The sequence below is a fragment of the Varroa destructor genome, unplaced genomic scaffold (assembly GCF_002443255.2).
Source record: "Varroa destructor unplaced genomic scaffold, Vdes_3.0 BEIS01000005.1, whole genome shotgun sequence".
Classification (NCBI taxonomy): Eukaryota; Metazoa; Arthropoda; class Arachnida; order Mesostigmata; family Varroidae; genus Varroa; species Varroa destructor.
The window spans coordinates 34,676,010-34,692,068 of NW_019211458.1; the positions used below are offsets into that span (position 1 = coordinate 34,676,010).

At 40.0% G+C, this 16,059-nt stretch overlaps 1 protein-coding gene and 1 long non-coding RNA gene across 10 annotated transcripts in view; one reads left to right on the plus strand and one right to left on the minus strand.

Moving 5' to 3' along the window:
- LOC111251540 (uncharacterized) overlaps window positions 1-4,334 on the minus strand; it is a 34,038-nt gene extending 29,704 nt beyond the window's left edge. The window contains exon 1 of the mRNA XM_086990852.1: window positions 4,200-4,334. The gene's annotated coding sequence lies outside the window, so the exon portion shown is untranslated. The remainder of the gene's footprint in view (window positions 1-4,199) is intronic.
- On the plus strand, window positions 1,376-14,159 carry LOC147755601 (uncharacterized). 9 transcript variants are annotated; one of them, XR_015328967.1, is made up of 4 exons: window positions 5,221-5,948; window positions 6,422-6,450; window positions 12,656-12,801; window positions 13,224-14,159. It is a non-coding gene; the product is annotated as an uncharacterized LOC147755601 (long non-coding RNA). The 9 variants fall into 9 exon arrangements; XR_015328974.1 differs by lacking the exons at window positions 5,221-5,948; window positions 13,224-14,159 and adding an exon at window positions 2,776-3,898 and having other exon boundaries at window positions 12,656-13,173; XR_015328973.1 differs by lacking the exons at window positions 5,221-5,948; window positions 12,656-12,801 and adding an exon at window positions 5,074-5,214.
- The last annotated feature ends 1,900 nt before the right edge of the window (window positions 14,160-16,059 follow it).

A 16,059-nucleotide genomic window follows, 5' to 3' on the forward strand; every position in this document is an offset into this window, starting at 1 on the left:
GTGCACGCACGTTTTTCAAGCCATTTTGCGTCGATTTTTTGCAACATGATATTACAGCAGCTGATATAGCTACCAACGAAACAAAGGGGCGCACTTCATTCATCGCTATTTTTTTCTGTCGTAGCATATGTAGGGATTATTTAATAGACATATATACTGCTAGGTCCCATGTCCTTCTTCTTCTAATTGATTCAGCATTCATAAGCACAAATCCAACTTCCTATATAGGTACACATATTAGGCCTAAGTATATATTTTTTCTTGCCGTTTTAAGTGATTCTTTTGAATCTTACTGCCCATACTTGAACTTGACGTAAGGATGCAGAGAAATCGATTTTCGGTATTCCCGTTTTGTTACGAGTTGAAGTTTCCAAATCGAAATGTTTTGCTTTATTTTTTCATAATACCTCGATTTTAACCGTAATACAGAAACAGACGCTTGTATTTTTGCCCACTTACCCTTCCTGAGAAGTGGTCAGGAAACTAAATAGTGTAAGCTGGCTACGGATAACTATCCTGAAAAATTTGCTGTGTTTGTGAATTACTTCACCGCTTTGTGCCAGACTTTGTGCAAGTATAACAGTATGGTAACTTCAGCAGCGTTGAGATATACCGTTTGAAATCCTACTACGGAGTAGGACCAGACGTTGTATTCCCGATAATAATAATACTAGGATTAACAATTCGATTTTGCTGATTCACATTCAACTTGCATTGTCGCGTGTTACTAATTTTTAAGCCAGAGATACTAATTCTCCGTACTTAACATAGAATTTTTCCCTGATTTATTTCTCCTGTTATTAATTAATGCGCAGTTAACAAACACACATACGAATTCTGTAGAATATATGAAAAATGACATCACTGGCATCTGTAGCGTTGCTTCGGAATAAACGGTAGTCAATCGTTTCGAGAATTGTGGTCTATCTGCCGATTTCTCGGTTCGTTTATAAAACTCGAGCCTATCTTTTTCCTATGTGCTCTGCTGCAAACACAACCACTAATATGCGAACTCAAACGGCATCTACATTTATAGGTGCTATGCATAGATTCAAGCTACATTTTCCAAGGCATCTCGCTAGTAAATTAGCCAGGTGGTTAGGGTAGCACCAAAAACGCTGGTTTGTTGCTTGCTTCGTTCAAGTTTTAGCTTCTCTAAGAACGCGCTTTTGTGCGTCTGTGCACGTCTATCCGTACCTGTATGTTTTTGTTTTATCTTCTATATAGTATCTGTATACGTCAGCTAGCAGTAAACCAGTGTAGTAAGCCTTATCCTCATGCTTATTCGTGGTGACGGTGGCGATGGGGCCTACTGTTCAAGGAGATTCAATTCTACTTTTCGCTGACTATGTAAGTAGACATATACGATTGAGAAGTCTAGAAAGAGCACGATCGCTAGGTCAGAGATTTCTTACTCTCTTCGTTCCCGGCATGGCGCCTGTTTGTCCGTATCTAGGCTTAGCTAGCCTAGACGCTTTTTTTGCCAGTCGCTAAGCCACAATTTCAGGGTTAGGATGGGGATGTGTTTATTTACAAGTATGTAAGTAAATAATCTATCGCGCGTTCACTACGTACACATCATAGGCAAAAAGCATTGAAGTCACTTTTGAAGTAACAACGACTCTCGCTTTCTCTGAAATAATAAATGCACCGCCGTCGATGTATTTTTGTTATAGAAGTCGTATTATGAAACAAAAATGTTTATACAGAACAGTGTGGATCTCTTTACTTGTAAGAATTATGAGTCAGACTAGCATGACCTTCTGTAGAACTCTTTTCCGGTAAAAGCCGTAACGGTAACAAATGTAAGGCTGGGGTCAAAACATCACGCAAAAAATGTCAGGGAAAAATGAACAATTTTTCAAATAGATGCAAAAGAAGGTATGATCAAGTAGATTAAGATTAATTGGTTTCACATAGGTATACATCTACAATCAAGGTTAGGTCTGTTTTCCTTTGCTGCTCTTTTAGGTATGGACCAGTTAAGAAGTTTTGAGAGCATATCACTTGCGGAAATCCTGCAAAACTAGTCAAAAACAACTCACAATGGTGCTGAAATCAGAATATAGAATCATAGTATGCAGATTGTCATCTTATAATTTAAATTGTTAATATGGCAGTCAGGTGTGCGCACTGCGGTGTAAGGCTATTGCAGGCAAAGTGCTACATAGCCCTTTAAACGATCAGACAATGCTTGTTGATGTTCATTGCCGATGGGATGTTACCGAATTTTTTTTATTTGGAAAGGCTTCAAACGCTGTAGTGCGCTGAAAGAGAAAAGGAGAGTTGTATTGAGAGTCGCTTTGTTATCGTTGGCAGTGGTGACTGAGCGATCCTCTGGGGCCTATCTCGCATCGTCCGCTGCTACGGCCTGGTCTTTTGCTCATTACAGTGGCGCCACCTTGATCACGTGAATGTGACCAGAAATGCGCTCGTATAAAAACTAGAAGCTCATTCACTAGTCCTTGGGTTGACCATGTCATCGACGAAGAATAATCTCTATTGCCATAATGGTGTGCCGATTAATACGACGCGGCCGGACTTTTTACAGAAATAGCAATAGGGTTTTGAGAGTTACGAAGTTAAAACATGATAATTGTTATCGCAGACAATTAAAAACGATTTCTGTTCAACTATCTAGAATCTCATGTTTTGCACAAACGTGTCGCTTGCAGGTAAATCGCCTACCTACTTCTAAAGCTGTAGCGGAAACGGCGCAGTTCACAATGAGTAGACAATCTTCTGGCGCTCTCGTACAGAGCCTATCGTAATAATAACTACACCTCATTGTTAATAACTGAGTGGTATAACTCTTTTATTTCATATAACGTTTATGCAGAATCTACAGTTCCTTGGGTACAAACGTCTCCTTTCAGCTGCTTACTGAACACGCTCGCCTTGGGGCGTTGCTTGTCTTTTCATTCTATTGTATTGTCTGAATCTTACAATATATTACAGCATACTCGTGCGTATAATGTGTCTGTTTTCCTATCAATGACTTTGGTATTATATGATACATTCAAAATAACCAAAAGTACGCTTCATAGTCACCCATGCGCTCTGTACACACAGCCGCTCGGACACCCGCACAGCGCCCGTATGCCGTGTCTTGAATTAATAACACCGAGTGCTACGACTGGTCGTCGTCGTCGTCGCCGCCGCCGCCGCCGCCGCCGCCTTGTACTACCGCTGCTGTTGACTACAGTTGAGCTGGCTGCCAGCTGACTGTTGCAATGGGTAACAGCAAAAGCATTGTTACTGGAACTGTAGCAGCAACGGTGGCACTAAATTAGTGTGCAGAACGTACGCGTTACACTATGCCCTGATGACCCGCGGCGACGCTGTGAAGAACCAGCCGAGAGAATGGCCCGTCGTTGCTGCCGAAGCAGTAACAGCAACGCAAGTGGCCGTATTGAAGAGACCCTGCGCTTGTCGGTTGGGGTATCAGACTCAGTGATGATCGACAAGAGAACGGCGCCAGCCGGTCCGCAGCACCATCCATATGAACGCTCCGAAGCGGCCAACATGGTTGTTGTATTATAAGGAACCCACAAATATGTTAACTTATGGAATATATATATGTAGCTATGCACTCTCTTACATGAAGCACCATTAGTATTACTACTGCGATTAAAACTCGCAACGAAAGCAACTCATAAAACTAAACCGCGGGCCAATACCCGCCGCGATGTTCAGGGAGAGAGACGTGTTACGCCGTATCGTCCGTGTCTATAACGGTACGCCGCAAATCGACTTCGACCCTGCCGGCCAGGGAAAACCCAGCCAGGTCGAAAAGTGTCGATTCGCAGTGGCTTGCCTCGACCGCCTAGCTGCACGTATCTGACAATGAAACTTCCTTCTTTCTATTAGCTATTCCAACAGCATCTCTGGCGACACCGTTAGTGTTTCTGCTCTCGTAGCTACAAGCTTTGTTACCGATACCGCTGCTACTGCTGTTGTTTGTATGAGTGGTTGTGTGTTATTGCGCGTTGTTTCTATGTAGGATAGCTGTCTGCCTGCTGTTTGCATGTCCAGCATCAAACATTGACACGTAGGAACAAACTGGGCTGACTAAACCACCTCGTATACTCCGCTGACAATAGACATACAAGATTTGTGCCACCGAACACTTGTGACTGCTCGGCGCATAGTTGGTGGTTCCACCAGACGGCTAAAAATTAAGACGGTTCATGGCTTACCATCTCACCGACGACCTCCTCTTCCTTCAAAGAGAGGCGTGCAGACGATGACTGTTGAGGATAGAAATCTCACTTAACCTAAGCAGTCTATGTAGCCATGCATTCCATCGATATTTAATTAAAAGACAGTTAGGCGCCAGCCATTGAGACGGATCTATTCAAATGTAACGAGTAGATATTCGCGTTTTGCCTGTTTGAGCAGCGAATGTGTTCATATACGTATCCACTAACGTCCACAAATGCGTCCTGTTCCTAACGCGGCACTGAAGGGTTTAGATGACTTTTACACAGCAATGCTAGCTCATCTACTCACTCCACCAGTGAAGCCCACCATACTACCTAGGACGGCTCGATGAGCCTGATTCGGCAGTAGGCCTGTGACACTGTTACTGTCAGCAAGATACGGCGCACCGTTCTCTAAACGATACGCCTTTTGTAACGTGTTAGCGTCGAACGTCAATGAACACGCACCGATTAAGGAAGCCAGGGAAGGCTGGCTCTAGGAACACACACGGAAAGGCGTCGTTATTACTGTCGTTACGCACGTTAACACTGCAGTCAGTCCTGAGTTCATAGTTCTGAGCTAAGGCGAAGACTGCACACGTCAGGCAGGAAACATTTCCCTTTCTGCTTGCATATCAAGAGCAGTTACTGCCCAGAAGTTCAGTCCGGAAATTTATCTGAAAGGGCGAAGTTGTGCATGGACTGAATGAATTGGACAACTTTTTTACGCGCTGCTATATATTGCGGAAAAAATGTCCGGAAAAACGTGGTGGAACACTGCTCTCTAACGGCGCGGACGTTGCGTTAGGTTTAGATTTACAAGCCAGTTTGTGATATTTAACACGTCGATATGAATTCACGAAACCATTACAAAGACTTCAAAAAAATGTAGTTATTTCCAGAAAGTGCCGTTTCTCAAGAACACAAGGACGACCATCGGATGGCTTCGAATCCGTGATGACCAGTTTAATTTTTTTTAATCCGAAAAGTATTGCTACTAATTTTCCATCAAGTAAGGCTGTATGATACAAACAAGCACATATATATTTATATATAACTGTGCACGTTGATGTTATATAGTATTATTATTATTGAACAGGCAATTAGATGATTTCTGCTGGTTTGTTACTAAATTCTTAACCGGCCAGTCAAAATATGGACGTGACTAGGCGTGGAATAAAGGCTCGGATCTTCTTTCGGAGCTGGTGCCCACGATTTTTTCAGATCAATGAGGGATATTGCAAAATAATAATAACCCGTGGGTAAGATTCAGTTCGGTCTACTTGGTCGTACGAACTCTCACGATGAAGATGCCCATTAACAATCGTTGAATTCGTTAATCCAGAAACTGTCCTATTAACAGAGTTGAAAAAAAATATAGATATAAAAAGCACTTTCCATTAATGTTCGTGTTAGCGGCTGTGTTTAATAGCTTAGAAGAGAGCCATTTGTTCACTGATTGTAACAGAAATCAAGATTAGTGGAAAAACTGACAGAATTTACAAAGGGTGAACATAGGCACATGAAACACGATGGCGCGTTCGGTGAGGCAGGGCTACTAAACGGAGGCCTATGTTCCAAGGCCAGCCGTAATACAGATATCTAGTCAATTAATAATATGAATCAACACATGACAATTACCCACACGTGTCCTTAACTAAATATCGTAGTCCATGCATATATATATCCTCCAGTTATACGATGTGGACTCTAGGAAACGAAAAGCGTTCGAATAGAATATTACAGGTATTTGTTCACTACTACTTTTTATTGTTGAATCAACTGACCAAAGCAGCCGTACATTTATTTAATAATAGTTACTTTTCCGTTGGCTATTAGTTCATCCTTCCGTAATTAAGTCGTCATTATAGTAGCTTGCCTCCTGTTTCGGTATCGAAATATGGGCACACCTACCTATTCGGAATTTTCGTTATACTGGGTTCTGGCATTACGGCAAACGACCCGGCCTAAGGCTAAGCCAATGCAACATGTACGCGTTAGGTATTAGGCATAGCAGATGTGAAAGGCCATTTAGCATTATCACTGACGATTAGGGCTCCTGTTTGGTGCCAATAATATACGTGCAACGGCTTATAGTACGTAGTTGGGTAAGTGCCCTAAAAGAATAGAGCTTTATTGTACAACGCATTAAAAGACTCTATAAGCTGTCATTTGCACGAGGGCATGTTATAATAATGATGCTAATATTTCTGTTTCAGGTGACCAGACCCGATTGTCCCATGAAGGAGTAAGTATTTTTCAAAACAAGTATTCACCAAGCGATGCATACTTTGCCAAGTGAGGGCAATGCACGTCTCAGCGAGACGACGCGCTCCAGAAGGGAGAAACTTTGGAGTTTTGGTGAGCATATGATGAGGTACATTGCCGTAAACAACTCGTATGTGAGACCATTCGAAAAACAGATTTAAGGTTCACTGAAGAAAAAATATTTAACGTCAAATCAACACACAGAACAAACGTGTTGGGGATTTTCATTATTGTTTATATTGTGTTGTGTTTAGTGTCCTAACCGGACGAACTTCAAAAATTAAAGCCTAAGGCCAAAGCTTGAGCAGACGTTAAGTGGAACATTAGCTTTAGATCCAATATTATGGATGCAAAGGTGAAATGCGCTGACGATTCGATGGGCCATGTTCAACTCGAGAATCATTATTTCTGAAAAGAACTGCATGGGCATAATCACGAGATGACAGTTAACAAAGCAGGCCGACCGATGTCTCCTCGGCATTATAACGGCAACTTCGATAATGGTAATCAACAAAGTTTACTTCGTTGAAAAAATATAGCGGGTAAAGTGACGTATGAATGACGAAAAGATCAGATATACTAGAAGTATCATCATCTTTTGCATTTTGATAACCATGTTAATTTTTGCCAAAAAAGGCTGCGGTAAATAAATCTTCGTTAAGGCCTAGACGAACATCCAAAAATTGGTTATCTTTAGATGTTTCTCCTATAGGGTGTTGTGAACAATCACTTACTGTAAACGGAATTTTACAGCTGGCGACAGAAAGATTAGCTTTAAGGACATATTCTTCTTCGACTGAAATACATGATCCTGGATTGATCAGTTCTTCCTATTACGATACCGGGTTTTCATCTTTTGAACCACTCCACTATCCTAGTGGAAATTATGGGTTTTGGGGGCAAATGTTGTCAACAAATTGCACAAACATTACACAGGAATCGATCAAAGATGGAATCAATATCTTTAACTTTAACCTCTAGGTGGAACGAAGCGTTCGGATTATGATGGCTTGACATATCAGAATGGTCTCTAAGACCTCATTTTCCTCAAATACGTTTACAATAAAAAAGTTTACATAATTAATGAATTTTTCTTCATTAAACTATAAGAATGAACAGGAGTGGGTGGATTGAACCGGTATAGGCTTAGTAGATCATGCTACAACGCGTTATGATATGCTCTTCCGCGTAACAGTTAACCGCCGTGGCAATGTATAACGGCATACATCTCTAACATAGTTTTCTTAAGCCTCCTAACGTAGACACACTTCGTTTCGTGTTGGGAGCCATCCGTCTGATAGAATATACAATGGCGGTGCCGGACGCGAGACTTGAAACGTTTGGTCTTCTTACTCTTCAGCATTGCAGTTATTATCGTAAGCCATTACAGATAAGGCTGCAATATAATGCATAAACATGGTAATCGCCAAAGCTCCCCAGTGAAAATGAACGAACGATTGGAAACGGTTTTGGATTATAGTGACTTTTCATCTTCTTAAAGGTCAAATTCTACTTGTCCTCCTAGACAAATCAGGACAAGGCGAATATGTAAATACGTACAATGGGATGTCCTCAACGGAGAGGTACAGAACACGAGGTGTCGATACGGAGGACCCCATGTGACAGCACCGACGTGAAACGGCATTTTAGTCAAGCCAATGGTCGCAATATATTCCCATAAACAACAACAACAACAACAACAATTCCAGTATTCGGAAACAGTCGTTCCGCTAAAATAGCGCATTGACATTAGAAGCATCGAAGGTAGTGAATCTCGAGTTAGTCATAGTTACAAAATGTTAGGAACATTGGCGTTCTTATCAGTCTCTGTGCTATGATTAATGTTATGCACTTAGTGCATGATGAATATTTTGATCTGTCCTAACTCGAGTAATAGTCTTTCTTTACTGGTCACATGATTATTATTATAACTATTGTGACCGGCAAGCGCTATTTTTTGATAGTTCTTTTTTGCTGCAAATACGTGTAACTGTTGGATTATGCTAGTGTCTGTCGTTGAATTCTGAAAGGACTGAATTGTAGGGTACAGCGTTGTTGGTTGAAACGCTGTTCACTTGGCTATGACTAACGCCAAACAATTTTGTCGCGTTGACAACACTAATCAGGTATATTACGGCCGTCGGTTTCCGTTTCCTCCAAATGTCGTGGCACTCACTCACGGAACAGGGTGTAATATGTGCTTGATTTCTAACGAAAACCGTTGCAGTATATGTAGCGAAGACAAGGTGGATAACGCCGCAGGGTAGAACGCTTGCCCAGTCGAAGTATCATTTTTCGGTGGACAACGGGATAGTATGACATGATGCAGGACAGCCATTTGCTAATGAGGACAGTGTTGAATAATAAACGGAAACGTTTAACAAAACGAGGTCAGTGATGAAATAATAATGGTATGGCATAGAAGGCTGACACAAATTGTTAATTAATCGAATGGCAACTTCCCAGATTTGTGACAGTCGTCCTCAAAGGAGTTCTGACCGAGATTGTTGTATTTTGCCTTGATTTTCCCATGTCTATATTTTGGTAGAAGAATAAATTCGCGCCACGCTACATGCGGTAAATGCACATGTCTATAGACAAATGCAGGACTATACCGAGAGTACAACATGAATATTTCGTTTGTTCGTACTTCTGCACGACTCTAACTGGCTGTACAGATCGCTTATGACGAATGATCAGTCGAGTTTGGCTTTACGCTGGTGGGACAGCTTATTAACGCCATCGCTAGGGCATAATCCTGTCGATTGTCAACAGTATTTGTTGCTGACTTGACGCCCCCTTTAACAGTCAAACAAGTGTGCAAGATGCAGCTAAACGTAGTAAGTTCAACTATTCCGTTTAAAATCACCTTACTGACTATTGTCTCGGTATTTATCACAGTCTAGATAAGCACCGAGGAAGATGTTCGTGTCTTGCAGCGATGGCTGATGGCCAAAAACCTTACAAGCCTGGGCACAAAATGGCTTAGATCTAGACTTTGCGTTTCCTCATTTTAAATTTAGCATATCGCCTTCCGACCGGCAAAAGTATGTTGGTGACATAGTGTATAGTGGAAACACATCTCTAAACGAATATTTGATGTCCGCAAATAAACACGGATAGAACAAATTCATTATGAAATATATACAGACGTCCCGATTCGATGACCCTGAATTCAGCACGGGTGAAAGATGGCATTCTGTCCAGCAAAGTTTAGATCTAATGAACAAAAACTCAAGCTCGAACACTCGTGCTAACGCAGAGGAAATATATGTTTACAGGCGTGACACCTTCGACGTCGATATCAGTTGAGATTAGATCGCCATTGTCTGCTCAGTGTCTGTCTATTAGATATTAGGACTATTATATATTTTGATATTTTAGGATTGTACGTGCTCGGATTCGAGATGTATCATTGATTTTCTTTGTTGAAAATAGCTGGAAAACACGTTCCTCAACTTTCAATAATCCGCTTATTAGGAAGACTAAATAATGCAGTATTGTTTTGCGTAGTATACCCGAAGGACCGTGTGTGTGCTTACTCCACAACTGAAGAATTAACCGCCTATTTGGTATATATATATATATATATATATATATATATATATATATGCATATGTATATATATACATACACAAAAAGGCAGTTCCAAACAGTGGTACGTTTAGGGGATTAGGAAGGAAAACAGAATCACTCTCGCGTGGAATTCCACGAGGATTTGACACACGAAGATTTCCTATCTTAGTTACTTACATCACTTACTATTGATTTCGTTTCGTGCTGGAAGCCAGCTGCCTGTCCGATGGAACGCCTAACGGCGATAGTGGACGTAAAACTCGAGACATAGAGGTCACTTACTCTTCGTGTAGGATTCGTTTCTGTCTCTGTGACGGCTTAGTAGGTAACGTATTTACCTGCTTATCTTCGGGACACGATGTGGCCTAAGTTTGAACCCGGGCATACGGCGATACTTAACGTAAAAGCCGAAACGTGGAGGATATTGTTATTGCAGTCTCCGGTGGTAGTACGTATTTATGACTAGGTCGGTATTGACGTTAGAACAATCACAAATGGCAAACAGCGAATTCATTAATGCATGTGGTACGTTAAGAGAAATAAATGTATTCTCGAGCAAAATTTTCAATGAAATAAGTGCGTTAAGTATGAATGAGCCTCGATATCTGCGCAAAAAATGCCGCTGAATCTTAGAATTGTTCTACCTAACATCGTTAGTAGAAAAAGAATTGATCGTCTGTTTGTTCGGAGGTCGTATTCAACCCTCGGATCGAAATGTTTTATGGTTCGTCTTATCGTTATTTCTATCTCACTGTTATTGACATCAGTAAGACTTTTTTGAAGCGTCAGAATTCGAAACGGGATCTTCTTACAGGAACTTTTGTCAAATTTGATTAAGTTTAATTTATCGTCATAACGAAAATAGGAAAAATAGTCACGTTTCACTATTACCGTCGTTACGGGTAGCTGATTAAAGCTTTGCGGCCCTATGCATACACGTTTTATGTGTAAGATAAAGTACTTTATGAGTACAAAAGATGATGGGAAACATATATTTAGCTACACATGTTAATTACTTAATTATATGTACGCAAGTCTCAAGAACATGTTTCAGGCGTATTATACTGCGCCTTACCACATAGTAGCCGCCTTAATCCGCTCAAGGTTGCACTTTCTCGTACATCTCATTGAAATGATTGTCAGTATATACCTGTTTACTGCAGCTTTTTAGCAAATAAGTTCGAATCAATGTCTGCATTGATGAAAATAAAACAAGTATTTATTTTACCCTAAAATAGCGCATCTCTTATTTTAGAACTTAAACAGGGTAACCTTTTTATTGTATTTAAAGGATCTGATTCTGTAGTAAATGTTTGATATTATTACCCCGGAAGATGTATGGGAACAATGATGTCGAACATTGGTGATGCAAAGCTAACTTCGAATCGCCAAACTCGCTGGCCGCCTTTACCGCTGCTTTGCAGGTGAAATTCTGTCTATGTGATAAGACAGGTATAACAAAAACCAGTAGGCTCGTTCATTTTTAGGGTCGGCCCGCCGTTATCATCTCTGTACCGTTGTACTATATACATACGATGTCGACTGTGCAAAAAGTATATATAATACAATATTAATAATAATGATTTGGGAAGGCGATTCATTCGTTGCAATTGTTGGCCCGCTTTAATTGTTGAAACACTGTTGAACTATGCGTCCTAAAAAGCATTGAAATAAAAAGTTGTGGATAGTCTCCCTTGACGTCTAGGCCGATGTGTTATATGCTAGATGGGCCTTAAAAACACTAAAGAATTTTGTTTTACAAAGATTATCATTAGATTACAAACATAATTATACATTATACTAAATATAATATTGACTAATTAAGTTATCCGAATATTTTAGTATTGCATGAAAGCATATACGAATCTCACTCGGATAATTTTTTCTCGAACGAGTTAAAAAACTTAGCTTTCACTTTACATAGACAGCAACGTTTATTAGATCTTAGACTATATTCAAGAATATTGAGTACCTTTGAATATAAAGATAAAAATGCGACATCAGCACAAATTCCGTTAAGCAGTTGTATTTGCGAAAGTCTCCTTTGATACTGTGTTATAACTAAAAGACTTTCGATCTTTTTATTCTTATTAAAGTGATCGGAAATATCAAAGTACTCTGCTTGCCGGTCTTTGTAGCCAACTCCATTCGGAGAACTGAGCACCAAACCTTTGAAAATTCCCAGTGTTCCTAGCTTTAAGTTCCGATTCATACCATCGCATGGCCTTCACTGCAACTGACAAGGCTAGTTTTGATAAGTCTTACTAAATCTAGCAAATGCGCTGAACGAACTACCTCAGTTTATTTGTGACTTCCAATTGCAAAAACGGCTCCTTTTTAGCACAGTGCCATTTGCGTGACTTAACCTTCTTCGGACATAAATACACGTGCACGTCTCTAGCATTATTTCCATTTCAGAGACATATATCATCTACTACTTCGTAGTTCTCGGAACATCTTTTAGTGTAGGCCTACTGCTGTATTGTATGTGGCCGCTTATAACAGTAACAACCGCAAAATACAACAATTGATTTCTTATCGATTCCCAGATTTTCTTGAGTCTTTTGATGGGTTTCCTAGAATAACTTTCGTATATTTCTGAAACCCAGGTTCACCAGCTCGTCATTGTTAATGTGCACTATACAGGTGCGACGTGCTTCTCTTAAAATGGCCTTAACGGAGTTTCACGGGACCATTCTTGAAGATTCCTGCAGAGTCAACTTCAGATTTCATAGCGGAGCACCTCATATGTTATGTTAGATGTTCTGACCACAATAGTTAAATATATAATGTGCATTTATGTATTTATCAATATAATTATATGACACGAAAACAACCAGCAACGGAGACTTAAAGTAGAACGTCTCCGATTCAACATTACCGTACGCGATGTCTAAAATTAAGGCTGACGTTCTTTACTTAAAGCTATATATGATTATTAGTAGCTTTATTTATAAATACTGAGTATTCTTTATTTGAGAATATGTACTTATATTGAGGCTATTTTTTGCATCTTCATTTAGTATATGTGTTGAAAATATGACTTGAATATGTAAATAAGTTAATCCATTTATAACAATAAAAAAGAACTAAATAAGAAGCGCCGAGTACCCGCTTCAATTATATACTGCACGACAATAATGGTAAGTAGAATAATTATTACATTTGTTTTTACAGAGATGGCTGAGACAATCCAGCATTTGGACGATGTGCTGGATTTCCCGAAAACCCTCGAAGAACACAAACCTTAGCATTGTAGTTACTTATCAATTTTGGGCAATATTAAGTACAAGTACGATAACAGCGTAGGTAAACGTTGCTCAGGTATTGGTCTTATGGGAGCCCTCTTGCCAGTGTTGCTTATGGGTCTGACCAGTTTACAGCAGGCTTCTTGTGGGTGGATTTGGTCAGTCCTCGCTAAGCACTTAAATTGTCACATGATGACGAGTGGTTCGAACTTTGATTCAAGTATTCATACCAGGTTCCTTTGTTTGGTTTAGTGGTGAATGAAATAAGCTGACGATAAAGAGTTTTCTCGAATGACACAACAGCACTGAAGATACGTTCAAATTTTTTTAAGCGCAACAGATGGCTTGCTATACAACGTAGCAAGAGGTGTTTACTCTTAGAACATTCGACTAATTGCATCTGGTTTTGAATTTAGTGAAGTTCCAGTGTAATTCTATGGCGTTCCGAATCTTGTATATGCTACTATTTATATATAGTTACTAATAAAGAATAGTACATAGAGTAGAATATAGGGTTTGTATAACTGCGCAATAATAGTTGCCGCGAGCATAAAAAGTAGTGCGGGAAGCGGATACGTGGAACCCAGTATAGAAATGATCTTATGAAGTGGGAATCTATACGAAGTCTGTTGCTTTAAACAAAACAATGTAGTTGGTTGTCAAATTTATCGAAACAGGACATAAAGTACACGAGTTCAACTTTGTTTTTATTGGGGATTACTTTATGAATTTGTAGTTAGTTGAAAAACGTTGTAGAATGAGAAACTCTTTCTATTAGCTGGCCTACTTTTTCCCTGTGTCTGTATAAATAAACTTACCGCGATGCTTTGGAGCCATTTCAAAGAATTTTACATTGGAAATCCAATTAACTCTACTTATTATTTACTTACTTTATTTTTATAATAGATAGACGCAGGTGTCATTTCTCAAAGTTCTGTGCTACAGAAATCAGTTTCCTGTAATCCCTATTCTTAGACGGGTAGCACCTCGGTTCGACTCTGATTCGTAACAATTTGAGTACAGAATATTGCTTACAGGTTCTGTACGGCTGTTGTTGATTGTCTAATTATTTCCGCTAATCATACGATGGCAAGGACATGACCTCAATTATCAATCAGGGTTTACGTACACGAACTTTTGCTGAATAACATTTCGCTGAGTTCCAAAAATGAAGTTCAAAAAAATATGACGCTGCAATCTGACTGATCCTCTCTTTGCTTTTCTCTGTCCTTCCTATTTGCCGTGTATCATTTTCGTTAAAATCATTAATTTTTTCATTAAGCCTATTCGAAGGCAATCTATGTGTTGCAGTGTAATGTTGTCTACCGTCAGCCGTCTAAGTTGTAACTACCTGCAGCGCCCGAGTCATAAAGGTGTACAGTATGTTAAATAGGTATATTTTTTAATATGCAAAAGGATCATTGACATTGTTTATTATGTATAGTAATAACAACACCGTTCGATGCTAATTTCCTTTGAAATAAACAAGATTATTAACTGAATTATTTAATTATCAGTGACAAATAGAATTTCGGGGATACAAATGCTCTAGCTGGTCTTTCGTCCCTCTGATATTACTCTATTCTATAACCTATAACCGTACGCGCTTCTGATTTTTCGATGTTATTTAAAATCGCGCTTCCTTCTGTATATCGTAGCATGATGTCACATACAACTCAGAAGTGGATGCTGTGAGCTTTAATATCGAATAGCGAGCATAACAAAACGAAGGAGTGCAACACCTTGGGCGTGTTATGTAACTTTTCATCGAACAGGTAATACATAAAGTGTTAACGGTCGGATACTCACTCCGGTATACTACCACGATAATTGCAACATCCTTTATTTTGATCATTATTACTATCCGGTCTCGAGCCAAAACAACAGAGCAGCACAGTACGTCTGTTCTGATAGCCTCAGTCGACAACGACGGCCGCATACGTTTACAGTCATAGCAGCGTCTAGTGAATGACGCACACACGCATTGTCATCAATCTACCAATTGAACAACGTTTTTCCAACTTTGGCCACCATCTATTCGAAGAACGTCGCTCAAAATAGTTTTGTCAGAGATACTATTGCTTTCATTTATCGATAGTTTGAAATTGGGTTCCGAGCACCAGCTTCAACAGGTCGCCTGGGGGATCGAGCCGAACTGATAGGCGACACAAGCAGTTCGTAAAATGGCTTGAAAATTACATAGATCTACACTGACAATACAGATCTACTTGGACGTTGATATACATATCTGGATTATAGTTGGCAGCTAGCTAGGTAGAAATTGGATGGTGACAGGCCACGTGACGACAATAATTATGATGCTGATTACCATAGTTTGGGTGACTGTCGATTTTGGTTTATTCAACGGCCGAAAAACTGTTACTACTTTGTCGTGGTATCTTGCCTTTGCGCAAACTGCAACCAGAGAACCTATCTAATAGTTTAAACAACGTTTAACTAATTATATTATTTGTGTACGGTATTTTCAGAAGGGTTTAGTTACTTAACAGCAACAAGCACGTCGTCATTACGTGAAAAGGGCTTCGCACCACCACGAAACATCCTCTGTCTTCATCAGCAGTCAAAATCAGACCAACAGTGATCCAACGTATATTCATTCAGCCGATCCACAACTGAAACATAACATGGTCGGAGTTCGGAGGCCGGTATCTTGTCGTTTGCTGGCTGGGTCGAGGATAAGTGGTCAAAAGTGGGTACCAGATTAAGCTCTCTTAGCCATGGAGGGACAGCACGCCGGTGAGCTA